At 38.4% G+C, this 13,610-nt stretch overlaps 1 non-coding gene across 1 annotated transcript; it reads left to right on the top strand.

The window, feature by feature from the left end:
• The first annotated feature begins 8,853 nt into the window (after window positions 1-8,853).
• On the top strand, window positions 8,854-8,936 carry TRNAL-UAA (transfer RNA leucine (anticodon UAA)). The gene has a single exon. It is a non-coding gene; the product is annotated as a tRNA-Leu (tRNA).
• Window positions 8,937-13,610: the final 4,674 nt, after the last annotated feature.

Genomic DNA, 13,610 nt, shown 5'->3' with positions numbered 1-13,610 from the left:
AATCACCATTTTTAAATAATGGATTTTTCAAAAAGTTCTGTTACTGAAATTTATGCTTTTTTTTGTTAAACAGATGAACAAAACATTAGAAATAAGAGTCCTGCTCTTTTATAAATGAGAAAATCAGATTCAGAGCAAAATATTTGTTGTTGTTATTATGTTCATTACTGTCATCCTAAACTATAAATCTTTAGGTTATCAATATTCTATGAATTCTTAGAAGAATAGGATCCAATTTATTTTGGAACAGTAAGATCCATTAACCAATAAATAATGACGTTGAAGGAAATGCATATCTCTCCTTCCACACATGCATAATTATTTTTCTCTGCCTCCACCTTTTATTCATTTCAGCAGTAATACACAATTTAAGTGGAAAGATTGTGGGGGCTACATAGCTGCTGATTAAGTAATGAGTCAGAAATTCTTGCTGATCTGTGTAAATCCTCCAGAGATCTATTAGCTGTCCACATTGTAGAGCACAGGATCTTATTAACATATCTTGCTAAATTGTTTGTTTGGTTTTGACTGCATATTGTCTCAACCGAACCATTTGTGATTCCTTCTGTCGGCCTTGGTTAAGCCATTACTCAGTGTAATATGTGTGTTCACATTGAGATGAATTTATGCAATGACTAAGTCATATTTTACTTAGAACAAAGCACATGTGGCTGGGTTTGAGTAAGAGATTAAGTTACAAACAAACCATATTGTGAGCCAGTTTGATAATTGAACCAAGTCTTTGTCCAAATGTGTATTCTGCATCAAATCTGAAATTCAGTGTGTATAGTAATAAAATACACATATTATTACTTCATTTTGGCTTCTCAGCCCATTTCACATTTTAGAACTACATAAAAGTAAAAGCAAAGTAAATTGCTTCAACTAAGTGAATGACAAGAGAGTTGTAGCCTTGCCCCTTAGACTGAATAAGTACTTTCCTTTAATAAGGGAAGAGAGATGTATATAAAAACCAGGATTCAGTATGCATACTTCACTAAAGATATATGGAGAGATGTGCAATTGTATCAGATGTGAATATGCTGTGAATAGAATGAATGAATCTGGGTATCATGTGTTTGCATGGAATGCTTAGTCTCTGTAGATTGTGGCAGGGCTATTTATTTATTAAATTAATTTTTATGCTACCCATCTCCCCCTACAAGGTGACTATTTATTTATCTAGCCAATTGATATAACCATCCATCTCACAAAACATGCGACTCTGGCCACCAAATAACAAAACTTAAACAATAAATACCCAACATCATCATCAAACATTAAAAATATAAAAACAAAGCTAAGACCAGAAATAGTAGACAAAGGGACACAAACAACAACAATAATAGCAATAATGAAGCCACCTCACTAGCTCCCCAGTCCCGTGGATTCTCTAGGCTGGCTAGTATAACCAAGTCTTGAGGTACTTTTGGAGCTCAGAAGTGATGGAATCAGTCTCATCTCCCTTGCAGTCTGCACTGCAGTCTTCATGATTTGTCTAGCAGTGACCATAATTGATTAACAGGAACAACATGTGAAGCTAGAGGCATACACAAACACAACCACTGTCATTTTCAAAGAAGGATTCACTCTGTGGTAAGTCAAAAATCATAATCATGTTTTATTAGAGAGAGAGAAATCATTATAACTAAGCATATGATGTTTAGTATTATGCATCAATTCAATCAACATTTATATATAAGCCAGTGTGTCTTTCATACAATGATACTGTAGAGGGGTAAGAAGTCAAAAGTGGTCACAGTGTCATAATCAAAACTCCTGCTCATCTTGTAGAGACGTGGGTATTGCACAAATACACAAAGAGGTGTGGCTTTGCTCACACTGCCATCTTGATTTTTTCACTGCCCCTCCTCCCTGCTAATTCTACTGTTCTTGTCTATGCTGTCATTTATTTCCTTATATAAAAAGTTGTGTCTCCATTCTTAACATTCTTAGATGATTTTGCACAAATCTGCTTGGTAACCTTCTCTGAAATGCAATAGTTTTGTATCACCTTAGTAAAGAAAAATGACATAATAAACACTATTTTGTTTTTCCTGGACTCTATCCACAGAACCTGAAGGCCACACACAATTGTGTCATTTTCCTTAAGGAAGCACTAGATCTAATGTATCTGTCAAACATATCAATCTGTGTCATTCCCAAACAGATTACTGTATTCCCAAACAGAAAACCATAGCTCTATTAACCTTCACAAAGTCAATCTATAAAATGCAGACCACAGAGTGTCACAACAAAAGGAATTGCACTTTAAAAAACTCGTAGCAATTGGGAAATAATTTGAAATGACTTGTGTGATTGCCCAAGTCTGTTTCTTTTTTCTCACTTTCTCGTTGAAATAATTCCCAATTGGAATATTTGACTTAATTTCATAATTTTAGTGTTCACATTATACTTTAATATAGTCAACATCCTGGATCTCTGTTATAGATGTTAGTTAACTGGTTTTTAATCCTGTCTTAAACTTTATTTTGTTTTTCATTTGTACTAGTCTATGACAGCAATAAACTGGAGTGATTGATTGATTGGATTTAATTTCATGTGGACCAACATAATTTCCAAAGTTCTTTCAACTGATTATATTTGACCTTTAGAAAAGTTATCCCATAGCCGGTTGAATGTAGAAGGAAAAAAGAAAGGAAAGAAGGTATCAGAGATCAAAAGAAGAGGTTAGGAATAAAAGTAAATAAGTGGCCCTAACATCATCTTTGGCTCTGACTTTTTGATTTCTGCAGAAAGCATATGATGCAATTCCCAGCATATTGCCCATGCAGCCATGTTGCCTTTAACAGATTAAAAAAAAGTTTGCCTTAATTATCTCTCCTTTAAGAACTCATAATACACGATTTCCCCCCACCCTTCCTATTGATAATCTGTTAGGGAGGTTAGGTTGGGAGATAATGAATGAGGATCCCCATCTAGTCATTCCCACTGTCTAGTGCAGGGTTTCTCAATCTTGGCAATTTTATGATGCATGGACTTCAACTCCTAGCATTCCCCAGAGGCAGGCTGGCTGGGGAATGCTGGATGTTGAAGTCCACACATGTTAAACTTGTCAAGGTTGAGTCTAGTAGAGATGTGAAATCATTAAGATTTCTAAACTGTAATTTAAGAGGGCGTATATACTACACAATCAAATGAATCGTTGACATGCTCATTTTTTAAATGTAGTGATCACTGCAAAAATGCAATTTTTTTGCATTTTTAAAAATTTCAATAAGCAGCTGCAGGAAATTAGGGCATGCGTGTGATAGGAGAGATTAATCTCTCTTTCTCTCTGCGTAGAAAATTCCCCGTGGGGATATTTTATCCTGCCTGCTATTTGCATTGGAAGTTAAACCTCAGGAAGTGGTCTTTCAAGACTGTAACTATAGATCTGTTGCTTTTTGTCATTTTTAAAAAATGCACATATTAAGCATTCATGCTCTATCCATCATTTGACTTGGACTCTTGTCACTTCAGCTAAAAAGTGTTAAAACTGAGGGTTAAAACTAATCTGAAGTGTCATCTGGTGATATTTAAAGCTCTTTGAGGTTTTTAGGGCCATTTCCTAACTTCTGAGTCACAAGTTAATGTAATATAATTGGGGGAAGGGAGAGGGGAGTGCAGAATTAGAACAGCAGTCTTCACATCGGATATACAGTAGAAGCAAAAGCTGGAATCGGTTGTGGTTTCTTGCTTACAAACTGGAAAGTTTTACTCAGCTCCATATATTTTATTTGTGTTTGTATCAGTATTTCCATTAAATGAACTTGTTTTTATGTATATTTGCATCTCACTTACTTGTAGTTCTTTCACTTTAAGCATCTGGTTGGTTACTGTAAGAAACCAAATGTCTGATTCAATAGGAATGTTCTTATGATAGTTTAAAGTAGTTAATAACCAACAAGATAATCCCTAAGAAAACACACTGAAACTAGAAGCAATAATTTAATAGATTATGAGCATGTTTGCATTACTATTTCCAGCAATACAGTATAGGAGAATATTGGAGGAAGATGATCCTATTAGTGACAGCAGAAAAACCATCATTTCGTATTGTGCAGAAGAAGACTATGGTAAACTACTTCTATTTTATCAAGAAAAAACCCATGAATAGACACTATAAAATTGGAGTGGCCAATAAATTTAAATGAAATTACCGATAATGCCAGATGATGGGCCTGTCAGGTCAAATGACAAACTACATGTTACTAGAAGAACTGAGGATCTTTTGAAGTACTAATAGGATCTATGATTACTTCCAGACATTTGGTTAGTATCCATTAAAGCCTTCCAGACATTTGATTGCTAAAGTTGCCATGCAGAGAAGGAAAGCAAGGTTGCAAAGAAAGAATTACAGGGTGAATGTGGGACATAAGAAGTACAAACATGGAAAGTTCAACTCAGAGATAAAATGGATTGTATATTGAGATACTAGGCATCAAGAAACTGAATCGGACTGAAATTGGATACTACTCATTACATGAAAAAGAAAGAAGGAACAGCAGGAACACTGCTTAGACATAATGCAATCTGTGACTGAATAATATTAATCAGACTTCACAGACAATCCTTGGAAAAGATACTCAGATGGCCTAACACATCTCTAAGATCAGAACTGCACTGATTTAAGTATGAAACAAAGAAAACACAGGATAAAAAGAATGTTAGTGCTTCTGAATTTGGGTGTTGAAGAAAAACAAATTAATAGAGCATAGAAGAAATTGATCTAGAGTTCTCATTTGAGGCATGTAGCGTTCGCAATGGACTAAGCCGAAGTCTTCACTCCAGTCCGTGTTTCCAGCGGGAAGACAGACCGTTTCTATTGGCTGATGCCGTTTGACAGACAGCTATAAAAGGAACTGTCAAACGGCATCAGCTGTTGTCCGCCAGCTGGCTGCCTTGTTAGCGCGGCAGCCGCGGCAACCCTTTATTGTCTAAATAAAGAAATAGCTGAAGTTCGCTCCGAGTTTTGCCTCAGGTTATTCCGCCGCTCTACAACACTGGCGATGAGGGCGGGATCTGTATAAGAGGCAACCGGGCAAAGAATCGCTGAGCGAAGTCACTACAAAAAAGAGCCGAAGTCACTACCGAGCTGATTGTCATTTAAAGAGCTACCATCACTATTTGCGAGCGCGAATTTCAACTTTCCTGAGAGATACAGCACCGCTGAATCGAGATGACTTCGAACCCTGCATTCCCGCCTTTCAGGCCAACAGCGGAAACATGGGAGTCCTATTCTGTAGGGAGTCCTACAGAAACCTATTTGACTGTTTTCTAGATGCCATAGACCTTGCTGACATTTCCGACCATAGGAAAAAGTCCTACTTTTTAAGTTTTTGATCATTCTGGAGAAAGTGGTTGTTAAGAGTCCCTTATTCTTTTTCTACTTCTCTTCTGGGTGTTTCTCCTTGTATAATACAGGCAGTCCTTGACTTACAACATTCATTTAGTGACTGTTCGATGTTAAAAATGGCACTGAAAAAAGTGACTTATGACCGTTTTTCACACTTAAGACCATTGCAGCATCCCCATGGTCATGTGATCAAAATTCAGACCCTTGCTACTGACTCATATTTATGACAGTTGCAATGGGCCGGGGTCATGTGATCAGCTTTTACGACATTCCGACAAGTTGTCAGTGGAAAGCTAGGTTTACTTAACAGCCATGTTACTAACTTAACAATTGCAGTGATTCACTTAACAACTGTGGCAAGGTCATCAAATGGGACAAAATTCACTTAACAACTGTGTCATTTAGCATCAGAAATGTAGGGCTCATGAAGCCAGACGTCAGGTTTTGAGCTTATATCAGTAAATATAAATATATGAGAAATATGGGAGAGCTTAGCCAATATTTTCAAAATACATTTGGGCAATACCTCAACAGGAACAATTCAGTTTACTTCTACACTATTCATTACTGAGTTTGAATTCTTTTTCTTTCTCGAGTTACTTGCTTCCTTTTTCATTCACGCCTTTACTTATTCATTTTGACACTACTAATTCTGTAAACTAGCTCTGTAAACCATTCTGCAAACTAGCTATATTTCATATTTTTTTTTGTAAACCAGCTATATTTCATTTTTCACAAAAGTTATTCTGTAAACAAGCCAGTAAAGTTTTACAGAAAAGCTTGGGGCTATCTTAATCCTGAAGCACAAATACCGAGGCTGAAGAAGAAGGAATGCAAAGAGCTATTTCATTCAGCAGGTTACCATATCCTGTAAGACAGCCTTTTTCCCCCCCAAGGAACTAGATTCTTGCCTCGTTATATTAGAAACCAATTCTGAAAGGCCCCTCACTTTCAAAAGCAACTGCATGGCAGACATCAAAAGGGACCTGATGGGGAAGGAACCCAAGCAGTTATGATGAACTATCCCCATAGCCCACATCTCCTCTCCCTCTCCTTCTCCCCAGCACATATTTATTTAGATCTATGTTTAATATTATATTTCAGTATTAAATGATCAAAGCAGCATATTTCACTAGACAAGTTAGTATTAAATGTACAGGCAAGGGAACTAGAGGTAGTCCTCAACTTAGAGCCCAAATTTTGCCTTTTTACTAAGTGTTAAGTGAGTTGCCCCCCATTTTACAACTTTTTTTTGCCAGGGTTGTTAAATGAATCACTGTAGTTAAGTGAATCAAGTGGTCATTAAGTGAATTTAGCTTTCCACATTGACTTGGCTTGTCAGAAGCCAGCTGAGAAGGTTAGAAATGGTGAGTATGTGATCCCGGGATAGTGCAACTATCATAAAGACATGCAGTTGCCAAGTGCTGGAATTTTGATCTGTTGGAAGTTAAAATCCACTCCTCTCCTAGAAAAATGAAATATTTTAAGATATATTGAAAAAGGCAGAATATTTCCCCTAAAAGAAAAGTAGACATTCAGAGAGGCAGAAACTCAGCCCTCCCTCCCCCCACCTGTTAATGGGCCCTTAAGGCCTGGGCCAGTCTATTCTACATAACAAAGGTCTACCTCCTTCAAGCAGAGTCATTTCTTTGCCCTTCATTGCATCACCCACCAAGTTTGAACCAAACTTAGCCCACCGACAATCTATAGCTATCACCTCAACCAATCGGGATACTCTTCAGCAACCAATCAGGATACTCTTCCTGTGCCCCAGGAAGTTCAAAGCCAGAGAGGGTATAAAACCCAGGGGCTCTCAGCATCTTCCCTTTTCTGCCCAGGAATCCATCCTGTTCATCAATAAACCATCTTTACAAGCGGGTTCCATGTTTCCAGTGTCTTTTTCCCCATTTGGAACTGAATCCAGAAGGACATTTCTTCCAACAGATCACAAGACATTGGGAAATGTGCTAAAGTTAATAAATAATCAGAGTTGGAAGGGACCTTATAAGTCATCTAGTCCAAACCCCCGCCCAAGCGGGAGACCCTATACCATTTCTGACAAATGGCAGTCCAACCTCTTCTTGAAAGTCTCAAGTGATGACGCTCCCACAACTTCCAAAGCCAATGGTTGATTGTTCTCACTGTCAGAAAGTTTCTCCTTATTTCTAGGTTAAATCTCTCCTTATTCAGTTTCCATCCATTATTCCTTGTCTGGCCTACAGGCACTTTAGAAAATAGCTTGACCCTTTCCTCCCTGTGGCAGCCCCTCAAATATTGGAAGACCTCTATCATGTCTCCCCTGGTCCTTCCCTTTACTAGAAAGTTTCTCCTTATTTCCAGGTTAAATCTCTCCTTATTCAGTTTCCATCCATTATTCCTTGTCTGGCCTACAGGCACTTTAGAAAATAGCTTGACCCTTTCCTCCCTGTGGCAGCCCCTCAAATATTGGAAGACCTCTATCATGTCTCCCCTGGTCCTTCCCTTTACTAGACTAGCCAAGCCCAGTTCCTGTAACTGTTCTTCATATATTTTAGCCTCCAGTCCCCTAATCATCCTGGTTGCTCTTCTCTGTACTTTTTCTAGAGTCTCAACATTTTTTTTATAATGTGGTTATATAAAAAAGATGTTGACTCTAGAAAAAGTACAGTTGTGTGAAAAAAAACTGGTCATGTCACTTTGTTCAGTGCATTTTGAATGGCCACTAAAGGCATGGTTGTAAGTTGAAGACTACCTGTATAGTACAGCCTCTAATATACCTATTATCAATAAGGTGGGAGGGGAAGAATAAACACCTCCTCAGGTAAGAAGAAAGCAAGGTGAACTAGATTAGGTTAAAGAAAAGACTTCTTCCAGAAGTCAGCAAAGCTTCACAGATCCTCTTATGCCATCTTGGGATGTGTTTGGTCTCACTGGTCTCAACGCAGCCAAGTAGAGTTTAATTCAAACTATCATTAAACCAACTTTAGTTAGCTCGCTGTGCCCAAGCCAGCCAGAGGTGGCTCAGTCTTCTAAAACAAACCTGGGCTTTATGCAATGTGTGAACCCAAACATTTAACTACGTCACTGGCCATGTAAGCAGCCCAACCTCCCTTCAGTGGCAGAACACGGTTGTGCGACTTGCTGGCAACGAAGAAAGGTGGTAGCTTTAAAAAAGCTGCTTTCGCGAAATTTGCTAAAGATTCGCCCTTGTTTGAGGAGGGTACTTGAAGGGAGGCTACTTCCGACCGCTCGCGTGCTTTTTTTATTCCCCTGAAATCCGGGTTGCACTTTTTTCTCTTTCTGCGCCCTCCCGCGCGCCGAATATAAACGCTTAGAGCGGGCGGAGAGAGAAGAGAAGGAAGAAGTCGCCGAACGCGGTTAAATCTCTCCCCTCGCCCGTAAGTTGTACTCAAGAGGGGCCCGCCGTACCTTGGCGGGAGCAAACGAGAAAAACGAGGCGGTGACCCAGCAGCTCGCTCTATGTAAGAGTGCCTGCTGGTGGGGCTTACAACCGTACCAGGATGGCCGAGTGGTTAAGGCGTTGGACTTAAGATCCAATGGACGTATGTCCGCGTGGGTTCGAACCCCACTCCTGGTAAATGGCTTTTTTGCTGCCCAGCAAAATGAAAGAGGAATGAAAGAGGAAACGGGAGAAATTCCACAGAAGACATCAGGTGAGGCGTCTGCCTTTGAACGGACGCCCGGCAGGATGTAGCCGCCATTTCAGCGAGTCCTCCTCCGCCTTCTCCCGCTGGGTGCCGCTTCTCTGCAACGATAACCGAAAGCAAAGCGAGGCTGGGTTGCACGAAAATGAGATCGCGTCATTTTCGCGGGGCTCGATGTAAAATTGTAAACATATGAACGACGACGCTTCTTTTCTCCCCCCCCCCGCCACTTCATTCCCCATTCCGTGGTGCATAGGGGTGCAGAAATCACGACTTTCAAGCGACACTATTGTACAATTTGAAGAGGGTTTGATCTGAGTTGACCAGAGGTTTATTTCGGTGATCTTCAGCTGTGTTGGACTACAGATACCATCATCCCTGGCCAGCCCAACTACCCATAATCTAAATTCACATGGAGAGCATCGGAACAGAGACGAAAGATTTTCTTACAGAATCTCCAGAATGATAAACTGCAAGCGGATTGATTTTCATTCAAACAAATAATAGGAATGTGGTTTTTTTTTGGGGGGTGGGGGTGGACATTCCTATCCCCTCCCTTTCCCTATGTTGTATCAATAAAGGAGAATATTTGTAGCTCAGAGTTGAAATGAGTGGCCCTTGGTGCTCTCTCAGCTTGCTTTGTTGCCTTGTTTCATTACCCAAACTAGGTAACATCATCAGTGTTTAGGAGATTTATCCCACATCAGAGAGGCTGACATGTTTCTCACAAAGGCCTCTTACCTCAGAAGTTTTTATGTTGGAAACACTTTACTTTGAACTCCTGGCAGAAAATAACCACAGTGGAATCTGATTGTGTGCAGATCATTATAGTGTGTTATATTGTACACATATATGCTATATCATATGTTGTTTTGTTAAAATGATAAAATGTATCATAATTATGTGGTGCATAATTAAATTTCGATTCCCATTTACTTCGGGCTACCTGTCCTTGTATCCTTACTTTCCCAATCTTTCCAGCGAAGCATGAGAAGGATAGAGGACTGAGATATAATAGAGGTGATGGTGGGGTGCGGGCTTAGCAATCATAAGCAAACAAACCTTCTTCTTCTGTAATACAGACGCCAAAAAGAAACATCAATGTATTAATTGCATTTCATGGAAGGATCCATGAAAAAAGTGAAATTTTATATAACAGTCAGGGCTACGATTACCACTACAACATTATATATATATATATAATGATATATTGCAATGTCCTACCTGTCAATGAATACTTCAGTTTCAACCATAACAATACAAGAGCACACAATAGATACAAACTCAAGGTAAACTGCACCAAACTTGACTGCAGAAAATACGACTTCAGCAACAGAGTGGTCAATGTTTGGAATACTCTACCTGACTCTGTGGTTTCTTCCCCAAACCCCAAAAACTTTAACCTTAGACTATCTACTATTGACCTCACCCCTTTCCTAAGAGGCCTGTAGGCCCGGGGCGTGCATAAGCGCACCAATTTGCCTACCATCCCTGTCCTATTGTTTCTTTTTATTTTTCTTATATGTATCCATGTATTCATAACTATGCTTATACTTATACCTGTTATCTTATATTTGCTTGACAAAATAAATAAATAAAAAAATAAGCAGCAGGTTACTTTAATAGATTTAAATGAGTCCAAGGAAGGAAAAAACACCCAACAACCTTTAGTTGAAATTTACTTTGTCTTGTTGATTTAATGCATTGCACCCATCTCTCTTTTTCTCTCTCACACACCATAATTTTATGTATTTTATTTCATGCATTTAAATATATTTTTCTGAGAAGGGGTCTAGTTTTTGCCAGGGGTCCATGGCATGGATTGATGGGTTTTATTGTGATTTACTGTCTTTCTCACTGCCTTGAGATTATGAGAAGACCATATTAAAAAATAAATAAATAAATAAGTAAATAAATGTCTTGGCCTGGCTCTCATATTAAGGATTTGATACAATATAAAGTCTGAAGTTAAAATGATACATCAGGGAAGTATGTAAACAGAATGCAGTCCAGAAATATCAATGTGATGATACATTAGTGATGATCCATCTATTACCTAATCAATTTATATTGTGAAGCCTGTCATGGAGTCTTAATTATGAATAGCAAAAGGTACAGCACAAGACAAATCCAACAGTTGGCATTTAATAATGAAGGAGATGAATTCTTAACTGAGTTATAATTTAATCACCTTTATTTCGCCCTGTGGGTGAAGATTAGTCTGACATTTCATGTGGGCTGTGGCTAAACAATAGTGAGCCATTCTGTATATTAATTCCAGAAATAATGAAATAAATAAAATTTATTTTTTAGAGCAATGTTTGGAGAATTCTGGGAGTTGAAGTCCACACACTGAACATTCTCTAAATACTGAACTAGATAAAAGCAAATTTCCTTTAAAAAAGGAGATTTGGGCAAGTATAGCTTTACACTGTAGCTGACTTTGTAAACCGCTTAGAGAGGATTGTAAAAGCACTGTGAAGCAGTACATAAGTCTTAAGTGCTATTGCTATTTCTACATATAATATAAACATATACATAGTATTTAAATATTTAAATATATAGTATTTAACCAGATACATGATTTGGCTTCTTTCTTCTCAAAGATATACCCCAATGGTAATACTGAGAACAGAGCAGTCTGTACCATTTAGTACCATTTACTATAAACATTTGACAGTTTTAGAAACAGATTCAGCATTTAAGTAGTATTTGTTCCAGGGTGAAATGTATGGCTTCAGCAAATAAAGAAAAAAAATCTCTTTAGAAGTGTGGCCCCTAGTGGCCCTTTGTGGTTATGACAACTTCACGAATGCTTTGAGAATCAAGGATTTGCGATTTGGGCAAAATGTCCATGAACTAACCAGGATGAATTGAAAGTTTATACTGGTACATACATTGAAGTGCTTCAGAATTGTTCATCACAACAGTATAGTACAAAAGGCAAATTTTTGTTTGGAAGGAGAAATAGAAGAATTTGAGATGTACAGCAAATTTTCTCATTTTGCTTGAAACCCACTGCAATTTTCTTAACAGGTAGTCCTCAATTTACAATCACAATTGAGCCCAAAATTTCTGTTGCTAAGGGAGAATTTGTTAAGTGAGATTTGCCCTGTTTTATGACTTTTTTGCCACAGTTGTTAAGCGACTCATTGCCCTTGTTAAATTAATAACACAGTTGTTAAGTAAAACTGCCTTCCCCACAGATTTTGCTTGTCAGAAGGTTGCAAAAAGTTATCACATGACCCTGGGACGCTGCAACTGTCATAAATATGAGCCAGTTGCCAAGCATCTGAATTTTGATCACATGATCATGGGGAAGCTATAATGGTGGTAAGTGTAAAAACCGGTCATAAGTCACTTTTTCAGAGATGTCTATGGAGATTCTCAGTCATCCAAGTCATGGCTGTCTCTTTTTTTTTTTTGGATTTCCATTCCCCACCATCCAGTCAGATGACTAAATAAACACTTGTAAGTTGAGGACTACCTGTATAGGTGTCATTTACATTCCAGTGAGGCTTTCCTTTCCAGAGACATAGCTTTATTTTCCCAGATTCTATCTTAATTAGAATGAGGCTTCTCCCACCTCACAGCCTTCAGGGGATTGCTAGAGTATCCCTGTGGCCAGTTTTTATTTATTTATTTGTGTCCAGATCCAACCTTAAACTACCAAAACGAGGACACCTTTTTGGCTTTATCGTTGGCCAGAAACAAACCACTTTCAGCAGATACTTCTGTAGTAATTCACAGTCCAACAAGTGGGCCAGACTCTGCGTCTCTCCACTTTTACACAGTGTGTTATTATTCTCCAGCAACCTCCGCTTAGGCATTCTCATCCTCAACAATGTCCTTCTAGTAACAGAGGGGCGATCAGATCCCTCAGCCATGTCAGTTATAAAGGCAGATGGATTGCCAAAGCACTCAAATTTTGTTCACAAGACTGCAAGGGCACTGCAGCAATTTTACTTTGGCTAAAATTTGTAAATTCATTCAGTGCCATTGTAATTTCAAATGGTCACTGAAAGAATTGCCACAAGTTGAGGATTACCTGTATCTATTTTGTTGGAAGATATTGTATGTTCTTACACAGCTCCTCTTGTGGGAGATTGTTTACTACTTTGGTAGTGAAGCACTTGGTTAGCGTGGGTTATTTTTTTGACAGATTTGTATTTCTGATTTGCCATCATCTCCTCTGCTGACAAGGATATCCAGGAAGGGTAGCATGTTGTTTTCTTTCTTTCTTTGTGAATTTTAGTGCTTTGAAGTTGTAGTTGATGCGGATAGTTCTCGGCTTATAACCATTGGTTTAGTGACTGTCTGAAGTTGAAAAAAATGACTTACGACCATTTTTCACATTATGACTTTTGCAGCATTCCCCACAGTCATGTGATCAACATTTGGTTGCTTGGCAATTGACATATATTTATGACAATTGCATTACTCCAGGGTCATGTGATCACCATTGGAAACTTCCCAGCTGGCTTCTGACAAGTCAAGCCAATGGGAGAAACCAGTTTCACTTAACGACTGCATGATTCACTTAACAAGGTCATTTGTTTAATAACAGTGGCAAAAAAGTTTTAAAATGAGGCACAACTCACTTAACA

This window comes from Notechis scutatus, chromosome 1 (genome assembly GCF_049901735.1).
Source record: "Notechis scutatus isolate UNSWTSFEM ecotype Mainland chromosome 1, rNotScu1.2, whole genome shotgun sequence".
Taxonomy (NCBI): domain Eukaryota; kingdom Metazoa; phylum Chordata; class Lepidosauria; order Squamata; family Elapidae; genus Notechis; species Notechis scutatus.
Note: the sequence above shows the minus strand (reverse complement) of the source record. Positions and strands in the feature narration are given on the sequence as shown.